This window comes from Silene latifolia, chromosome 6 (assembly GCF_048544455.1).
Source record: "Silene latifolia isolate original U9 population chromosome 6, ASM4854445v1, whole genome shotgun sequence".
Taxonomy (NCBI): Eukaryota; Viridiplantae; Streptophyta; class Magnoliopsida; order Caryophyllales; family Caryophyllaceae; genus Silene; species Silene latifolia.
The window spans coordinates 105,951,568-105,972,483 of NC_133531.1; the positions used below are offsets into that span (position 1 = coordinate 105,951,568).

Here is a 20,916-nt window from a genome sequence, read left to right on the forward strand (position 1 = left end):
ATGCCTAAATTCTCGTCACACTCTATACCCACCGAGGAGGATTTACCAAATGGTACTCCTACCCCACAACATCTTACCGGAAACTTTATTGCCAAGTCCGCCTTCATTCAACTAGTTGAGAGGAGCCAATTCGGGGGAATGCCTAGTGAGGACCCTCATTCTCATATGGAAACCTTTTGCGATTATTGTGAAGCTATCTCTCAAACGGGTGTGACTCAAGACCAAATAAGATGGGTCTTATTTCCTTTTTCGTTAATCGGCACCGCAAAGCAATGGTTGAAGGGCCTTGATAAGGCCACCCTTGGAATAGATTCTTGGAAGAAGCTAGCTCTAGCTTTCTACAAAAAATTCTACCCACCGGAAAAGACCAATATGCTAAGAGCTCAAATTACGGGTTTTAAGCAAAGGGATGAAGAATCTTTGTATGAAGCTTGGGAGCGGTTCAAAGGTATTTGTCGCTCATGTCCTCACCATGGACTTAGCGAATGGTTTTTAGTGCAACAATTTTGGAATGGTTTATATGAAGATTCTAGGAACATTCTCAATATGGGATCAAATGGAATGTTCACCGAAGTTGATGACAATCAAACATGGAACAAGATTGAGGAAATGGCGGTCCATAATTCACAATATAGTAGGCCTCGCAAGGCTACTAGAGGAGGAAAGTATGAAGTGGACACCGTTACTCAATTGGGTGCTCAACTTAGTGCTCACATTGACACAATCAACTTGAAGTTTGAACAAGCTATGGCTAGACTTGAGGAAAACTCAAAATCATCAAAGCATCATGTCAATGCCATGACGGCATCCTCATCAATCCCAAGCGGGATATGTGAGAATTGTGGAACCTTGGGTCATGACTCAAGTGAGTGTAGGGGAACAACCGAACAAGTTAATGCTTTCCAAGCTTACAAAAGTGGTACCCCTTATTCAAATTTTTACAATGAAAACACCAAGTTCCATCCAAATCTCTCATACAAAAGCCAAAATGTCCAAAACCCTCAAACAACATACACTCCACCACCCATGAGAAATCAAAATCAAAGACCCTTTTACAATCAAAACCAAGGTTACCAAAATCAAAATCCATACAATCACCACAATGACCAAGGTTTTGATGTCCAAAAAGCGGTCCTCCAAATGCAAAAGAATCAACAAGAATTTTTCACCCAAATGCAAAAAGATAGCCAAGCAAAAGACACCACCATCAACAACATTCTAGCTCACACCAAGATGTTGGAAACACAATTGACCCAACTAGCATCTTCAAGCTCACAAAGACAAAAGGGGCAATTACCACCTCAAAGTAATCCCCTAGACATGAAACGGTTAGTGCCATTCACTTGAGAAGTGGTACAAGATATGAAGCACCGAAGAAGCAAGTTGAGGATGAAGTTGTGAGAGCTAGTGAGAATGAAGTTGTGGTGCAAGAAGGGGAATCATCAAAAGAAGAAAGCTCAAAGAAAAATGAAGACAAAGCCAAAGAAAAGGAGCCCATTGTGATTAGACTTCCTTTTCCAAGTCGTCAAGCCAAGCCTAAATTTGATGATCAACTTGGGAAGTTCATGGAGATTGTGAAGAACTTAGAAGTCTCAATTCCTTTCACGGAATTAATCAATCACGTTCCGGCCTATGCAAAGTACATGAAAGATATCCTCACAAAGAAGAAGTCGATCCGGAAACTTGAGACTATCGCCTTCACTAAGGTGAGTAGTGCAATACTTCAAGGGAGTTCACCTCCAAAGTTAAAGGATCCGGGAAGCTTCTCAATACCGTGTACCATTGGCGACACAACGATCAACAAAGCCTTATGTGATCTAGGGGCTAGTGTGAGTGTCATGCCGTACTCGGTAAGTAAAAGGTTGGGAATGGGAGAGCTTAAATGCACCAATATCACTCTTCAAATGGCCGATAGATCGACGAAGACACCATTAGGGATATGGGAAGATGTCCCCGTGCGAATTGGGAAGTTTTCATCCCGGTGGACTTTGTCATTGTTGATATGGAGGAAGATTCCAACATTCCAATCATCTTAGGAAGACCTTTCCTACACACCGCGGGTGCGGTGATTGATGTGAAACATGGAGAGCTCACTCTTGAAGTGGGAGATGAAAGCATAACTTTTAATCTTGACAAGACCATGAGAGCTCCTCGTTTGCATGAGCCATGTTTCATGATTGATCATTATAGCCGAAAAGATGAAAAGAAGAAATCGGAACTCCAATGGAGAAAGAAAGTTGAAGATGCTCCATTCAAAGAGCAAGTGAATTTTGACAAGGAGAGCTTGCAAAGCTCATCAAAATCAACCAAGGAAGAAGATGATGGCCTCATTGGCCAAGAAAAGAAATTGGGAGAGTTGTCTCCATCTAAGCAAGAGATTTTCAATGATCAACTCAATGAAGTTTGTGGTCTTTGGGACGACGAATTTGAAGGGATCTTTAATCCCTACATTGGGCATGCCATCGATCATGATCAACAACAAGGGCCACGGTCTATTGAGGACCTCTACCATAACAATGAACAAGCTTTTGATTACTTCTTCAAGGTGTTGAGCAACATCAACAACACCTTGAACATGCCCCCTTGACATCTCATCAAGAATGAGAGTTTGGTGGAGTCCTCCCTAAACCACCACTTGTAAATATTTCTAACTCCCTAACTTACATTTAATTTTTGTATTGCATTTTTGTCATTTTTGGATTTATTTTTACTTTGATCAAAATAATTGTCATGTAAGAGAGAAGTGAGGGAGGGACTAATAATTTTAATTGTTGTGTAGTGCTTTACCTTAGTGTGGGGATGGCATTTGCCTAGGCTATTCATGCCTTAGTAGTGCCCCCGCAATGAAGAACACAAGATTTGAAAGAAAGAAAGAATGATAAGGGAATGCGTTGGTGCACGGATGGAATCAATCCGTGTACACAAGGACCAATCCGAGCGGATTCTGAGAATCCGCCCGTCGAAGAAGATCCGAGCGTCTGATGAGAAGACGCCCGTCTTGGGCCGAGCTGAAATTGCAAAAATTCTTGATGTTGAAGAATCCGAGCGGATTTACGGAAAGACGCCCGTCTCACGAATCCGTCCGTCTTTTGAACAATCCGCCCGTCTTGCAGCTGAAGAAAAACAAAGAAAAATCTCTGGACAAGAATCCGTCCGTCCTGCACGAAATCCGCCCGTCTCATCTCAGAAGAATCCGAGCGGATTCCCCAGAATCCGCCCGTCTTTAGGCGGGATTTTGAAATTTTTGAAGCTGTAGAATCCGCACGGATTGCGCCCAATCCGCACGGATTGTCCCTGCGTCCTAAAATTGTCGAATTCTTTAAATACCCACCCCACCTTCATTCATTCATTCATTCATTCATAAACACTACTCATAACATCAAAACCCTCATCCTCTCCATCTCAAAAACAAAAACCCTCAACAAAACTCACCAAAATCAAATCAAACCATCTTTCAAATAACAAATCAATCACTCCATCTTCATTAACAATCAAAACCAAGAACAAAATCTTCACCTTTGAGTCGATTTTTGTTCTCATAAAGGCAAAGCCTTTCACCTTCAAAATCGATTTGGGCATTCTACAAATTGAAGATTTTTGATCTTTTTCTTGGTTAGTTCATCAAATGGCAAGAACAAAGGGAGCAACAAAGGCACCAAAAGCAAAGGCTCTCTCTCAAAGGCAAAAAGCTCTACAAGCAAAGAAAGCTTTGGCAATGGTGGTATCAACACCAAGCTTGGTAGTGCAACAACAACAACAAATTCCTATGGAAGCATCACCCTCTACTCCGGTAATTAATCAACTCTTGCATTATCCGGAGGTAACATTCATTTCCGATTCCCATAGAAATACATTTGTCAAGTTTGCTATGAAACAAATTCAATCCACCAAATTCATATGCCAAGATGCTTTAGAGAAGTTGGGTGTTCTTGAACAAACAAGAGTCTTTTTCAATGCCATGGGTTTAAAGAAATTGTTTGAAATGAAGGAAGTAACATACCCCTCCCTTGTCTTGGAATTCTTAAGTTCTTTAAACGTGACAAAAGTTGAGAATAGGGAAAATATTGAGTTTCGTCTAGCTAACACTAGTAGACGCATTACCTTTCCGGAATTGGGTGCAATTTTGGGTCTTAGCGATGAACATAAATTTTATAAGCAATATGGGAAGTATGATCCCGAGCCTCTTTGGGAGGCAATCTCCGGGAAGAAATTTGAAGATTTTAAAGCTTGTCGTGCTCTTTTGGTCCATCATCCGGGCATAAGAATATGGCACAAAGTTGTGGGAAATACCATAATTGCTAGGAAAGACACCAATCATTTCACGGGACTCGATTTTATTCTCCTTGAATCAACTTTGAATATTGGAAGAATTCACACCAAGCCTTACAATTCTTTGAGGCTATTGGTTGATAGATGGCTCCATATAGATAGTGGGAAGAAGGGTCAAACCGTTATTGTTAATGGCGGCCTTGTCACGGTCCTAGCCAAGCACTTTGATCCTAATTTCAATAAGGATAGCAATTACAAGGCTAAGGATGGTGGCCATCTTATTGATATGTCCATCTTGATTAACAAGTTTAAGTGGGTTGCTCACAATCCCCTTGATACCAAGTATGGGTGGCTTACTAGTGAGGCTCGATCATTCACTTTACCCGCAAAGATTTGCCGTCTTAGTGTCCACCGGACCAACTATTTACTTCCCCTATCCGAAGAAGCCGAGTACATCATTCAACAACAAAAGGGTGATCATGAAACTCCCTCCTCTTCCATTGTTATACCGCCTTACCCCTTTGTGTATGAAGAGTTCAAACCACAAGGAGTTGAAATTGGAAAAGATTATGTCACTCTTCTTATGCAAGCCATGCACAAGCAAGCTTATGAAGATCGGAAGAATGCATATTTGGCTCAATATCCTCCCCTCCTACATCTAGCTAGGCAAGGACTCCTTGATCCATCTTGTCCTTTGCCTAGTTGGGCGGATAGAGAAGCCTTATTTCCGGGTGCATCAAGGGACGTGGTGGAAGACAATGAGGTTGTTGGAAATGGTGAAGAAATTGATGATAATATTGAGGAAGAAGCAAGTGGAGATGAAGAAAGAGATGGTGAAGATAATGATGAGGAAGATGATGGTGAAGAAAGCAAGGAAGAAAGTGATAAGGAAAGTGGCAATGTGACCACTTCTCATGAGGGAAGTGGTGATGATAATAGCATGATGGAAGACTAGCCTTGGAGACTCCTACACTCCCATGGTTTGTCTATATCTCTTTGTATTTTATTTCATTTTGATCATTGTTGGTTTAGTCCTAGCAACACCAAAGGACTCACACCTCGGTTCCATTGAGGTGTTCTTTCTTTATTGTTCCCATTTTTGAAAATCCAAAATGACAATCTAGTTTCATGCATAGCATAGTGTGTGCATGAACTCCCCCATGCTTTGACATTAGCAATAGTGTCTTAGTTGGTTTGGGGAAGTTAATGCATACACAACGGGAGGTAATCTAAATTATCCTCTCCGTCATAACAAAAACCATGCATCATGTAGTATAGCTTAGTGTAGAATTGCATTTAGTATAGAAATCATGCATCATCTTTGCATAATTTCCATCATTTTGGCCATTGAGGACAATGCCCATATTAGTGTGGGGATGGGAATTCTAACACTTAACTTTTATTCAAAAACCATAAAAATTGAAAAAATTTCAAAAATCATAAAAATTTGAAAAATTGAAAAACCAAAAACAAGTTCATTTCCTTTGTATATATTGTCTTGTATATATTGTGTTTGTTTATCCTTGTTCACATTGATTGACTACGCCACATCCGAGACATGGGGATATTGAAGACCGCATGGTATGATCTTTCCAATCTCCTTTTTCCTCTTTATGTTAATGACTATGTGGCTTTATTTTGATTGATGCGGTAAAACAAATGTGAACTTAGGATTGCATTTAGTTTATTTGGCATATTAGTTGGTAGAATCATATGCATTAGGATGTTTATATGCTAGTTGCATCATGGCATGTAGTTGCATGTTAGAAAATTTTGCGAAACCGTCTATTTGGGAAGCTTGACAAGTGTATATAGGCCCTAGTAGATGCTTTTTATTCTTAAGACTTTGCTTGTTAGAATACTTGTAAAACACCCTAGGATGTGTCATGCTAGTATCCTTTGACCCATGGATTAAGGCCTAGTCAAGAGTACCTTGTGGTGTGATAACTCCTTGGCTACCGTTTATTCCAAGGTGACCCTTGAAACCATGCATACTTCTATCATTCATCCATATTCTACCATATTTTTGTCATCAAAGGGAATGGGCATAAAAAGAAATCAATTTGAGTTCAAAGAAATGAAAAGTGAAAGAAAGTTTGCAAAAATGCATCAAAAGAAAAGAGGAGCAAAAATAGAACTCCTAAAACTTCAAATACAAGGCACCCTCGTTACTAATTGGGGTGACTTTGAAAATGTTCAAAAAGAAATTCAAAAAGTTGTCAAGTATTGAAATGCCAAAAATCAAAAAGAAATGGCAAGAAAGTGTTCTCAAATGTTATATGCCACAAGAAATTTGGGGGGAAAAACAAAAACAAAAGCAAACTCCCAAAATGAAACTCAAATTCTATCAATCCCTTATCCATCGTATCCATTTTTGTGCATGGTAGAGAGGGGACGACCCTTCTTCTTGTCTAAGCAAGAGGGGGAATTCCGCGATCCTCCAGTGTTTCTAACACCATAGGGAGTCTACTCTTGACAAAAGCATTTAATGATTGAGGACAAAGGTACCCTAGCTTGACACATTTTGGAGGTGATTTATTGGTATCCTTCTAGGCTTAGTAGTTTGAAGAAATTGCATCTATGAAGGATTGTGTACCCTTGAATTGCTTCCCTTGTAGATAATTTCCGCCACTTAGATGAGGAAAGTGGCTATTCTCTTGTAGATGCATCCATTATGTGTTTTTATGTGCTTAATGTTTGGATGTGTCGCCATTTTGGCAAGACCCACCTTGCCTTACAAGAAGGCATCCTACCTCATGGTTGTCTTGTTGTGAGTTGAAGGGGCGGAGTGAGACCCGCTAATTGTCTCATATCGGCTATTATTATTAGGTTAGGTTAGTATTGGTCCTAGTCTTTGTCACCTCTTTACTCGGGACGAGCAAAGGTTCGGTTTGGGGATATTTGATGTGACCATAATTGACGCATATTTAGCCCCCGAATTACCATTGTTTTCATGCTTTTTAGTGCCTATTTGGGTCATTTCTTATCTTTAGTTCTTTGTTTTGTATATTCTTTGAGATTTTGATCCCTTGGTAGGAAAGGAGTAAGAATCTTGCATTTTCATGGCAAAACAAGGCTAAATTGATCATATTCAATGACCAAGCATCAAGGAGAGACAAGACTAGAAGGCCTTTGTACATAGCATAGTAGAAGAGCAATGTTGAGAAAAGGATCCTTGAGTCCCCAAGGAAATACCCAAGGAATTCATGAAGAAAAAGGAAGAAAAGAAGAAGAAAAGATGCTGACAAACAATCCGAACGGATTGTACACAATCCGTCCGTCCGCCCAAGCACAATCCGAGCGTCCCGCAAAGGAATCCGCTCGGATTCCCCCTCGCCAATCCGAGCGTCTTGCCCAAGAATCCGCTCGGATTCCTCAGCCCAGATCCGGCCGTCCCGACTCCTATCCGCACGGATTGCAGCACAGCACGTTTTCATTCTTCTAGCAACGATAAGAGAAGACCTTCTCTCGGAGAATCCCGGAGTCTCCTTGCTCAACTTAAAAAGTGTAATTACTAGTTTAGCCCTTAGTTAACCCTAATGCATCCTCCCTAATTTTCACTATAAATACCCCATTAGTCTAATTAGAGGAGCATGTTCTTCTTATCAATAATTAGTGTAGTTAATATCAATCAAATCTCTCTTCAATATTGTAATCAAATATTAATCAAGTTTTAATCCAAGTTTTAGTTCTTTAATCTCTCTCTTGTTCTTACTTTATTTTGGGTAATTGAAGATTATTTGGGTTATTATTGGGAGATTGACAACCTCTCAATCTAGGATTCAAGTACTTCTATTATTCTTGCTTTATTATTGGAATCATTAGTAGGTATAATCTCTTAATCCCTTTTTAATTATTGCTAATTACTTTCATTTATTCATCATGTTTCATTATGTTAGTATGATTGACAACCTTTCTAGCATGATCAATATGATAATGAGTGAGTAGTCTCTTAGCTAGGGTTTAATGGGTGATTAGGGGAAATCAACACGGGGAATGATTCATGCTTAAATTAATATGCTTTCATATCTTATTTGCTTGCTTGTTTTGATCTTAATACATGCACATGTTATATTTGATGAAATGCTAAGCCTATGAATCCTTTCATTTACTATCATCTTCTATCCTTTCAACTTGACTTGTAAGACATAACCCAACTCGAGTCTTGTTAGACCATGCATGTGTTAAGTAGGGAAGATTAAGTCGACTTGTAGGTGTTGTACAATCCAAGAGATTCGGCTCCGGGACCCAAACTTTCCTAGGATTGTAAGATATAACCCAACTCAATCCATCACAACAATAATTGCTTGCTTATAATTTGAGAACATGTTTGTATGATCATATCCCATGATTCCCCTATGACCCCATGACACCCTAGTGCCTTTAATCAATTGTTTACACCCCTTATTTTATTTACCTTGTTAGTTTATTTTCATTGCTATCTTAGTTTAGTAACCTTCTACATCAACCCAATTTGTGACACCCCTAGACACCACTAGTTACAATAGAATCTTCATTTCAATACCCGTCCCTTGGGATCCGACCTTTACTTGCCTCTTTACTAATTGTAGAGTTGTTTGTGAAGTATAAATTGTGTTTTGTATCGACCATTGACCAACGACCACATATGCTTAATTGTGAACACGAAATGGACTCGATCATTATTTCATTAATAATAATAGTACGTTACATAATAAAATCATAATAAAAATAAATAGGTTAGGATTCTAAAAACTCCACCTTCTTATTGCAATAATAATAATAATAATAATAAATAATAAAGACTTAGGCTACTCTTCCATTTTCCCTTTGCCTTTGTCATTTTTATCATACTTCTTGTCGCGACCTCGAGCCGGACGCTCTTGCGTCACTTCAGACCTAATCACCAATGGTCTCTCTCGTGGTCTCGCTTTGCCATTCTTGTCGACCACCATCTCGACGGCAGGAGAAGTCTTTGGTTTCTTCGAAGGATGAACAACTCGAAACCCGGCTTCTTCCTCTCCCTCAGTCAGATGCTTCTCCTTCTCCTTTTCCACCTCGCGAACCTTGTAGTCAACAGGGTCACACTTCCTCAATCTCTCGTGCTCCTCCGGAGTGGTAGCTTTCCTCCACCGCAGATAGGAATCTGACACCCATAGAGCACTGACAGAAGAATTCAAGAACCAAATGTTCCTTTGAGCCCATTTGATGGCCCATTCTCTTCGACTCTCAGTAGTAAGCGCCACGACAGTCTGCGGGACAGTGTCTAACTTTGGAATCATCTGCTTCAATCCAAGCTGCCTCATCAGCCTCTCCGGGAAAATGCACACCACAAACTCCAAGCCGGGAATGCGAACGGATCGGGTAGGATCCAGGGAAGATACTCCAGTGATAGATTTAAGATGCCACCATGGTACGATCCATCTGATTAAGGGGTCATCTTCGCTCTTCAGTTTATTCTCCCAGTAATTACAAACTCGAGTGAAGCCCACCATGTAAAGCCTGGTCCTCATTGCAATTGAGCGAGCATGATAAGCAGGAACTTTGGCTGGGGGCTCGATCAATCGAAGACGTTCCGTAAGCCAGACCTACCAAAAGCAGGTATTAAAAAAAAAAACGAGAAAAAAGGAAAAAGAAAGAAAAAAAAGAAAAGAAAAAAGAAGAGAGTTCTTTCTACCTGCAAAATAATGGGACTTATCAGATAAGGTAGGTCGCGATTAGCTTTCCTGTTATCCAAGCCCAATAGGATCTCTCCTAAACACAGACAAGCTGGGCTCCTGCGCAGCTCCATTTGCTCAATCAAGCTCAATAGACGAGGGTCGCCTCTCATATCCTCATCAACATGCCCTTGAAGGACATACACATGTAATAGGCAAAACCCGAATGCCCTTCGCCTCGCAACATAAGAGACAGTGGGATCAGCCCTATTGATAAAGCGATCGATGAAATCCAACATGCGCACTCCTTTAGAAGTCACAAGACGGTCAACATCAACTCTGGCCAATCCAAGCAAGTCTCTAAACTTATTCTTATACCCTTGAGAGGTGGAGGGAATAGCAGGCAAATGTTCCGGATCCCATCCACCAATCGCAGCAATCTCCTCGGAAAATGGGCAAATGTCGCCTCTAGGGAAGGCAAATACATGATAATTCGGGTCCCAATAAACAAGACAAGCATCTAGGAACGGTTTGACTACCTTGATCAATTTCAAGCTCAAAAGTGCTCCAATATTATAAGCACCCATGTCATGTTTCTCCACATTGGAGAACTCATTTGTCCATTCTTTTAGACGAATCTCAAGAGTATCCATGATGTATGCTTATTTTGGGAAATTTGTGTAATAAGACGAATAAAGACGGAAGAATTATGTGAATAAAACCTCACTCAACGTCTCTATTTATACTAAAAGCTTTTTCCTAAAATCCGTCTAAACGGACGCACTGGGGAACAGGCGCAGTAGGTATTGCGCCTCTTCGAAGGGACGCAGCTCTTGCTGCACCTCTTCCTCATCACCCTTTCTGTGATTTTCCGCGTTGGATATTTCCTAAATTCCTCAAAGAATAATTTCCTATTCATACGGGTTATTATTTTGGTAAAGGCGTCAGGTTGCCATATTTCGTGTTTCCTAATTTCATGGATGCGCATCTCGAGACGATATCGACATTTTCGTCATTTTAGCACACTTGTACATTTTTTTAATTTCCTTTTTTTGGGGAATCATTTCACCAATTTAATCTAATTTATTCTTTTTTTCAAATCTATACATTTTTCCAACTTATACATTTCGTTTTACTTTTTTCTTTTTGGGGAATCATTTCACTCCCCACTTCAAACTTACATGATTTTATTTTTTTTCTTTTTTAAGGGGTAACCCTCCCTACCGTCCGGTCATTTCCGACCAAATTTTTGCAATTCCCGACCAAATTTTTTACATTTTCATTTCTGGTCATTTTTTTGCTTTTTCGAGTCCTTGTTTGGCGCTAATTTAGGCCATATGTACAAATACATATTCTATGTGATTTATGTGTAAATTTCGGCAGCATGACGACGTAAACCGTCATCTACCAAACCTGTCCAAAGCTAACCTGCAGGTACAAACAAAGCAACCCAGCAGCAAAGGCACTCAGGCCATCATATATATGATCAAAAAGGAATATGTGCACCAAACTGGGAGCTCGAGCCCCAAAACAAGATCCAAATGTCCAAAAGTGGGTCTTAAAATGTATAAATATACAGAAATACAATAAAAAAAACAACAAGCTACACGGAAGCTACTGCTGGTCGCCGTCTAGCTCAGCAACTCTCGCCTCGAGAGCAACAACCTCGGCGTCGCGAACCTCGAGCTCCCTCAGCAGGCGAGCCGTCTCCTCCCAGGACAAGCTCTCGCTCCAGCTCACGCTCCCTCTGCAAACAACAAAACTGGCTCATGTCAAATCACTTCAAACATAAAGGAAAATTAGAAAATTCAAAAGTAAAGTAAACGGAAGGTTCATACCTGACGTCCTCGGCCACCAGCAAGCGCCTCGACGGCAGTAGCCCGTAGCCGGTTGGCTACCCTCCACAAAGCCACAAACCGGGATGGCGCAACCTACATTTCAAAAGAAAGATTCTTAGCAATTGGACAAACTTGAACAAACGCGTTCTTAAGCAAAACTACACGAGTTAGAAAACTCACCCTTCGAATGAGATGCTGCCACTCGTCCAGGCCAGCATCTCTCACCGCCACGTCAAAGTCACGCGGCTCGGAGATCGTCGTCATGCCCATCGTGTCGGTGTACTCAAGAGTCTCGGGGTACTCTGGGGGCTCGATGCCCGCCGCCTCGACCTCCTGCAAGGTCAAATGACTTCCATTAACCGATGATCTTTCATCACATGCTCAAACAGTAAAAAATGAAAGAGGATAAGGCACTTACCACAACCGGCCAGTACGCCAACCTCCCGTAGAGGAACGCCGAGTAGTCCTCACCAGAAAGAAGGAGGGCGTCGCCACCGACGCCAGCCAAGTCAGTCTCCCTCTCAGCCTCAGAAGGCTCCCTAAACATAGTCCGACGAGGATCGATGGGAACCGTCAAGACGTCCCGAGAGCACTGACGAGCCAAGCGCTCACCCAAGTACCACACAGGACCAATCGACGTCCTCAGCAGCAGCCGGCTCGAGCTCCTAGGTCGAAGGACCTCAGCCACGAAAGGAGGAGCGCCAGCGTACTCCTCCCAAGGCCTAGGCACCCACTAGAAAAAGCAAACGAAGGGTCATTCTTATGATCAGTTCTAAAAGTAAAGAAAGAGAAATAGACGAATGTAAGGTGAAATACTCACGCCATCCAGCTGAAGAGCGTTCACCTCCCGCCGACAAACGTCGTGGAAGGAACGCCGACTCCTCGTAGGACACATCACCCAATCCCTCACAACGGGATAAGCCTTCTCCACCGGCTCCGTCCTCTTGGGCGCGAGGCCCAGAAAGTAGGAGTACACCCACGCCTGTAAATCAGATAATCAATAACGATCTCTCGTGATTTGAAAAGGAAATGATCTTTCATGAGAAGAAGTGAAGGTTCATACCTCCAGCAGCAGTCCAGGGCCGACAACAGCAGGAGAAGTCCCCTTCTCCATCAACTCTGGATGAACCATGGCCCTCATGAAGCGGAGGAGGACCGCAAAACCAGCAGTGACCCAGTCCCAAGGGCCTAGGTCACTCAGGTCAGAAAGAAAGGGAAGAAGCTTCGTTGAAAGCCTCCCCCCTTGTCTCCGAGGTAAATCGAAGACCAGAACCACCAGAGCCACATGCGGACTCTCTGTTCCGCAGTGCAGGGAGGAGGAGCCATCTCCCTCCCCTCGATCACCACCGACGCCGAGGTCTTCCCTGCGAAGTAGTCCCGCACGTAAGAACTAGGAACTAAGCCAGGTACCGCAGCCGCCTTCGGCGCCAAGTTCCAGCCGATCAACCTCCTAGCCTCCGCCGAGTCAACCCTCATGGCCGTCTCCGGCCACTCCACCACCTCAGTCCCACACGGCAGACCAGAAATCATGCCTTAATCCTCCAACGTGACCCCCACCTCACCAAAAGGCATGTGAAACGTGGAGGTCGTGTCCCAAAACCGGTTCAAGAAAGCTCGAATGAGACTGAGGTTAGCCCAAAGCTTCCTCCTCGCAATATCCCTCCAAGCCTGAACCAAGGCGTCGAACGCTCCCCGCTCAATCATGGCTCGCTCCTCAGCCGACAGCCTCTCGTAGCACCCCATCGCCATCGTGTAGCCCGAGAACGACCTGATGTTCCCGGCCTCCTATGTTGATTTGAAACAAAAGCTATCTTTAGCTCAAATGAAGAAGAAAAGGAATGACAAACAGAAATGAACGAAGATGAATGAAGAGTTATGAATCCTATTTACCAAGCTCTTCACCGTCTTGTAGGACAGGTGACCCTCCGCAGGCCAAAGTAAGTGCCTATTGTCCCAGGTCTCAGCCCACGCAGGTGCTCCCCTCAGATGGCGGCCACCCCGTCCAGCGTTGGCCCGTCTCGGGACCTCCCCCTCCTTAGCAGCCTCCTCCTCCCGGACCTCGTCCTCAGCGGCCATCACCGCAGCGGTGAAAGTCTCCTTCAACGCCTCCTCAAGCACCTGAGAAGGGTCAACAGCACTGTCCACATCCATGGGAGCTCTCCCAGATGTAGAAGCCTTATCACCTGCAAAATTGAAGTAAATTTAGGCCGCGTCAAGTGACGACTAGCCTTGATTAGGGGATTTTCGAGTTTTCGGAGCTCTGAAATCGCTCTTTTCTCGCCATCTTTGGCAATTTTCCCACAAACCCATCCGCTCCTGTGGTAATTTGGGTCAGGTCAAGCCTAAGTTGAAGCCTAGTCATGGGTTCGAGTCGGAATTTCGACAACATTTCGTTATAACGGCGATTATGCCCTAGAAAGTGTCCTGAAAAAGCCGTCACCAACCAAAATTCCGAGATGGTAGGAAGTTTACCCATCACACAAGGATTCCAAATATCGAGTTTCGTCGCAAATGGGCAATCCTAAGGCTATTTTCGAAGCGATTTACGGTTTAGCTGTGAAACCGTCTCAATTTCACTCAAATGCTCAAAACTTAACGAATATTCGAAACAAATACATGGTTATGATCCTTATACTACCTATTGGCCATTTACAAAGTCAATTTCTCAAGGCAAAGTCATTTGGGGGAAAAGCCCCAAATTTTCGACTAATTAGGGTCGAAAACCCTAATTTTGTCGATCCCATTCGATCAAATACGGAAGATAAATGCAAGATTGATACACATACCTCGATTAGTCATGGCAAATGCAAGCTTTTGGATAAAATTTTGACGGAAATGGTTGGAATTTGAGAGAGAAATTGAGGAATTATGTTTCGAGCAAATGAAATGAACCCTCTGTTTTATCGAGTTTTTACGCAGAGTTGCCACATCCAGGAATAGATGCAGCAGGTGCTGCGCCTCTTCTAAGGGATGCAGCTCTTGCTGCGCTTCTTCCTCAGCTTTCCTTCATACGAATTTTCAAAAATTCATTATGAGTTCGTTATTATGTGGGCCCATCCTTGGTGCGCCTTTTCCTTGATGCTACATCGCATATTTGGTCCGTTTGACGTATATTCTTCGCCCAGATTCACCTCTTCCAAGCCAACAACAAATCATCGCCTTATTTTTATCCAAGACCTAGCTTGTCACAATGAGCATTCCTTCTTTGACAGGTGTTTCGACACGCCTCTATTCTGTTCCCCCAGCGAGAGTACACGGATAGAAATTCCCTCTCGAGACATGGAGATCAGTTCTCGATTATGTTCCCCCAGCGAGAGTTCACGACCAACAGTCATTCTCTCTCGAGACATGGAGATCAACATCGACCCCAAATCCTTCCGAAGTTTGTTTGAAGCTGAACACAAGCAGATTTCTCCCAGCAGTTCCAGACTGTGTCCTGCTGTCTTCTCCCAATATCGCGTTTTGTTTCCTCTGGAGTTTCAAGGAATTTCAGGTATGGTCTCTTCTTATGGCTGGCGAACCTCCTCACGTAGTCTAATGGACTTTAAACGACCCTCCCCGATAGTCGACATACTCTAAAATGTTCCCGACGACAGGTCCTTGGCTCAGACCCCTTGAGCCGCCTCGCGTCGCCATAGTCGTTAGGTTGTAATCTTCGATTGACCTGATAGCTATACTTTAACTTTCGCTTTGTCCAAGCCTCAGTCAAAGTGGAGGCTCTGTAGATACCTCATTTCTACACCTCCCGCCAACCACCCGGTGATGATTGGGCCGCATGTTTGGTATGCGGAACGATTTGTGACAGTTCATAAGTTTATCATCAAGTGATCGCTCAAACATTTATGTCTACCTCTTAATTGTCATCTATGGCCGATACGGTCATTTTGGCAGTAATTAGAGTACATTTGGAGTCCGGGCCTAAAACCGTTTTCATTTTCTAATAACCGTTAAAATGCCGAGTCAGAATGTTCTGGAATGTTCCGGATATTTCTATTCCATATTTTATAAATCTTTTAATCTTTGGCAAACAATTTCCTGTAATATTCACACAAAATATTAAGGAAAACCAAATTATTCCGTTATTCCATAAACTAAACACGGAAATCTTTCTTCCGCAGGGGAAACCACTTGGGAAAGGACGCAGCAAGTGCTGCGCCTCTTCTAAGAGACGCAGTGTCTGCTACGCCTCTTCCCAAGTCCTTTTCTGCGTATTTTTCATAACTTTTCGAGATTCACTTCCAAAGTTTCTCCGAAAACCCTACTTCCTCCACGTGATTAGTATAAATAGAGACCTTCGGTCTCACATATTTCTCACGCGAGTGTCCGCCCTTCTCTTCACCCTTTGCATTCTAGACCACGTTCTTAATTTTTGGTGTCTACGTGCTTGAACATTCGACCGCGTAAGCTCGGATCTTTCTGGGTACCAGCCTCATTTTGCATGACCGACCAATTTGACCAACTCCACAATAATCAACTTAATCAATCTTAGTCGTTTTCCTCTTTCGAGAGCACTTTCGTCTACATTCGAGTCGAGCATCACTAATCGTAAACTTAGTTCATCTTGTTTCGTCAAACATGTATGTCTGAGGGTGTAAATCTCTCTTTTATTTATTGTTCTTTATTGTTGTAATCATATTGTAAGATTTATGTCGAGAATACAATTAAAACCGATTTCTAAAACCCTTTGTTTAAACCCTTTTTACGGATTAACAGGAGACACACGTTGAGAAGGGACGCAGCAACTGCTATGCCGCTTGGAAAGGACGCAGCACTTGCTACGCCTCTTCCTGAGGTTGCCGCCGTTCTTGCTTCTCTTCTTCTTCCTTCGTCTTCTGTTGGTTTCGTCCTTTTGTTTTCTTTCGTCTTTGTTTGTTCTTATTTCATCCACGTGATAATTTAACATATTGTTCATCATCATTAACATATAATTCATCATTAAATCCAGACTCAAATCTCAAATAACCAATATTTGCGGGTTTTCGTCATTAAAGTCAAACCGGGTTGTAGAAATTCGATTCATTCATATTGAGTTTCTGGAATTCGACCTTTGATATATTCTTACCTGTTTATCATCACGTCCATCATTAATTACACGTATTTAACCTAATTATTCTGTTTAGTTCTTAATTTGCTAATTAACCCTTTTTAAATCATGTAATTAATTCGTTTTAATCGGTTTCATCCATGTTTATTGCTTTCATGACCATTAATCACATGTAAATAATCTATTAATCACTTTTATCCGAGTCAAATAGCATAATTAAGCCTTAAAATCACCAATTAACATTAACGATTTGCAATTCCGGCTTCACAGCCAGAACTGAGCCAAGGAATAGACGCAGCAACTGTTGCGCCTCTTCCAGAGGGCGCGGCTCTGCTGCGCCTGTTCCTGGTTGATTTCTGTCTCTGAACTCCCATCTTGCTTTGACCTAGTTTTAGCTTACGTATTAATTAACTACTATTCGTATTATCACTCTTAATTTCTGTTTGTTAATTTGTTTATTCTTTCTTTTCCCAAATTATCCGTTTTAAAAGTATTTTCGACATAAATCAATAATCCAATGTAATTATTGTAATTTTCTATTATTGTATTATTATTGTAATTTTCTTTATTATATTTCTTTGTTTGCCTTCACATGTAATTGAACCTAAGTTCCTACTTTGACATTTATTATGTGATAAATTACGTGTTAACCGACTTAGTCTAATTCTCACATGCTAGGATTAAAACGTTGAATGTTTCATTGCATGCATATAAATCGACAATATATCGAGTATGGACAATCTTCCCTAATCATTAGTAGAGGCCGCTATCGAGGCGGGCGGGATTTGGTGTTCGATCAAAAGAGCTTCCTAATACGTACCCCAACCCCTTACTCCAGATCTTTGTGAACATCCGTGTTGATTGGCATCCAAGAGAGTCATTCTAGATATAGAATGCTAAGGGTAACGAGTTCTTGGTGTTCATGTCACTACTTTGTGTCTTGACATGGCACGAGGTATTCGAACAGTTTCCAATTTTCCACAATAAAATGGTGGCGACTCCACAAATGCAAACTCTTGTTGTTCCCAAGCGCCCCCGTGGCCCATGTCCACAGGTGTCGGAACCAGTAATAATAATATCATCAACGTAAACTAAGACAAATAGCTTGGTATTACGATGATCAAAAATAAATAACGACGCATCGGAGATAGATTTGCGAAAACCATAAGCAATAAGATAATTTTGTAATTCCGTGTACCAAGCACGAGGTGCTTGTTTAAGATCATAAATCGCTTTTCGTAATTTACACATAAAATTCGGTTTTGTAGGATCAACAAAACCTGGTGGTTGAACCATGTAAACGGAGTCATGTAACGTACCTTCTAGAAAAGCATTATTCACATCAATTTGTCGAATCGACCAACCATTAGTAACGACAAGGGATAGGATAAGGCGAATGGTGGTGGGTTTGATTACTGGGCTAAATGTTTCCGAATAATCGAGAGCGGGTGTAATACTACGGATTTTATAAGCTAAGTACTCGACCGAGTAGAGCCTACTCGGCCGAGTAGTGTCAAGGGTGTAGTCTGTTTGGGTTCTGCCGTGGAAAACTCGGCCGAGTATAGTGAATACTCGACCGAGTAGAGGGTACTCGGCCGAGTATACACTTTACTCGACCGAGTATCCGGTCTGGCGAGTAATATTTCAGCGGTTTGATGCGGGAGTGTTTAGGGTTATTTAATATTGAAAGTCAGTTTCTAAACGTCATTTACAACCCTAATCATTTTACGATTACTCTAATCACTCCCTAATCCTCCATTGTATGTGTAATCGTCGTTGTCCTTGCGTTCAATATTTCATTCTACTGTTGGTAAGTCCTTATTCCCATGTCATTTATGCTATTTTAGGGTTTACTGTATATATTGAATTGGGAAAAGGGGATTGTGCAATGTGTAATTGTGCTATGTGGTTATTGTATAGGAGAAAACTTCATAGAGGAGCTTTTCTAATTGTCCGATTTCCGTATTACTGTTGTTGCTAAGGTAGGGTTTCTCCTACTCAGTACTGTTAATTGATTGAGATTGCATATGTTTCATAATTGTTGTTATCTGCTGATCATCGGAGGATGGGTGTTGTGGTGACGGTGTTGGTGTGGTTGTGTTGTGACAGTTGTGGTATTGTGACAGCTGTGATGCTGTGTGTGTGTGATTGTGGTGGAGTCACTTGTGGGAGTGGCTTCACATCCTAGTTCGCCCTCCGTGGAACCCGCCATGGGAGGGGATGCGCACATTAAGGGATAGGGATTGTTAGTCGCTCGTTGATGAGCTGGACTTGGTGGGGATGGGCTGCGGTCACCTACTGGCGGAGTGGATTACCTGTTGCGATGGGTAATATGGCAGGGCTACACACTTCGGTGTGTAGTCGATTACTGTGGAGGATGATCAGCCGGTTACATTATTTGTTTGTCTTATCTTGATTGAACGGTACTGACCACGTGTTGTTGTGTTGTAAAACCTGCAGTGATCCATTCGGGGATGGTGACCAGATTATGATAGGTAATACAACTGTATAGCTTTGGGACAGTCATTGGGAGTCATCACTTCGAGTCTAGCTTCCGCTGTTACGAGTTTAGCTGTCTTTGATTTCAGTTGTATTGAGCCTTTATACTTTTACTTTGGTTGGCGTTGGAAACATGTAATCGCTAACTCTTTATACTTTAATAAAGGTTGTTTGGAATTGGTAACTTTGATATACTAACCTCGTGAAACCGAGATGGTAACAGCCTTTCATACTTGGGTAGTCCTTGGTAAGGTACCTTGGTATGAGGGGGTGTTACAAAGTGGTATCAGAGCCGAATATTCTGGCACCTAAAACTAATGAACCTAATGAACTTAGGGAGTCTAAATAAAATAAACCCGGGGAGTGATGTTTGGAGCTACCGCAAAGACTTGGGAGATGTCCCGGAGTCGCACTAAGGCCCTTACGATCTCAAGCCGGTCACTGGGGAGGGGGGGGGGGGGAACTGTTGTATGTTTAAGTCATGTGTGTGTAATACATGTAACTTGAGCCTTGTGAAGTGGTTGGATGACATGGTGAAAGTGTTGGAACATGGTAGTATATGTAAGGTGGATTTTGAATTCGCATATGATATATCTTGAGCATGAAATATATCGAGCATGATGAATGGTAGTGGTATATGTATAAATGAGCATGATGATGTTAATGTTTGGTTTGTTGGTAGTAACATGTGATTAAGGGCATGCGTTTATATATATATGAATGTTGTGTTTAATTTTCATGTGAGTATGATAAGAGTTCAATTATGTATTGCTTTCTTGAAGTATTGAGTTGTTGTTGTTGCCTTATGCATGTTCAAATTATTTAGGTTTAGAAAATTTGATTTGTATGAAGATCGATTACCAAAGGTTTGTCTTAAAACTGTCATACGTTGAGTTCTAGAAATGATATTGCTGTAATTCCAATTGGAGGTGATAGCTTGTCTTATTACGATTCTAACGATAGGTCACATGCCCAAATTGACCAAGTAACGAGTGAGATATGACTGTTTTACGAAAACTGGACGGTGCTGAGAACTGCACCGATACTCGACCGAGTAGTCCCTACTCGACCGAGTATCTTTTATACTCGAACGAGTATTTCATATTCGGCCGAGTAATCTCTCTGTGATAATTCTGTTTAGCTTCTGGAGTCGTTAACTCGCCGAGTAGTCTCATTACTCGACCGAGTACCTCAGTGGCTATGTTCTTACCTTAATTTTGAGTCGTTAACTCGCCGAGTATGTTTTTACCTTAATTTTGAGTCAGTGGCTATGTTCTTACCTTCAGTTTGAGTTGGTGGTTATGTTCTTATAATTTTTTTGATTCGTAGGGTATGTACACATATGTTTTGAGTCTTAACGCATTCTTTTATACATGTGACGGTCTTGATACGTAAGTTACCGGATGTTATGACAAGGAGCATTCCGGCTTGTGAAGGACATGTGTTGGGTAAGGAATACATGTGTAAATATGGTTCTGAGGGATAGTGGAAAAAGGAAAGGGATGAATTATGAGCTAATCAAGGTTAGGAACATGTCGGTGAGATATGGTGAGAGATATAGTCGTGTGTTGAGTAATATAAAAGTCAGTGTTTATGGACAAGAGTGATATAAGTGTAAAGAAATGTGAGG

General features: G+C 41.9%; 1 non-coding gene across 1 annotated transcript; it reads right to left on the bottom strand.

The window, feature by feature from the left end:
* Positions 1-372: 372 nt before the first annotated feature.
* Positions 373-479, bottom strand: LOC141589102 (small nucleolar RNA R71). Its single transcript, XR_012520055.1, has one exon. It is a non-coding gene; the product is annotated as a small nucleolar RNA R71 (small nucleolar RNA).
* Positions 480-20,916: the final 20,437 nt, after the last annotated feature.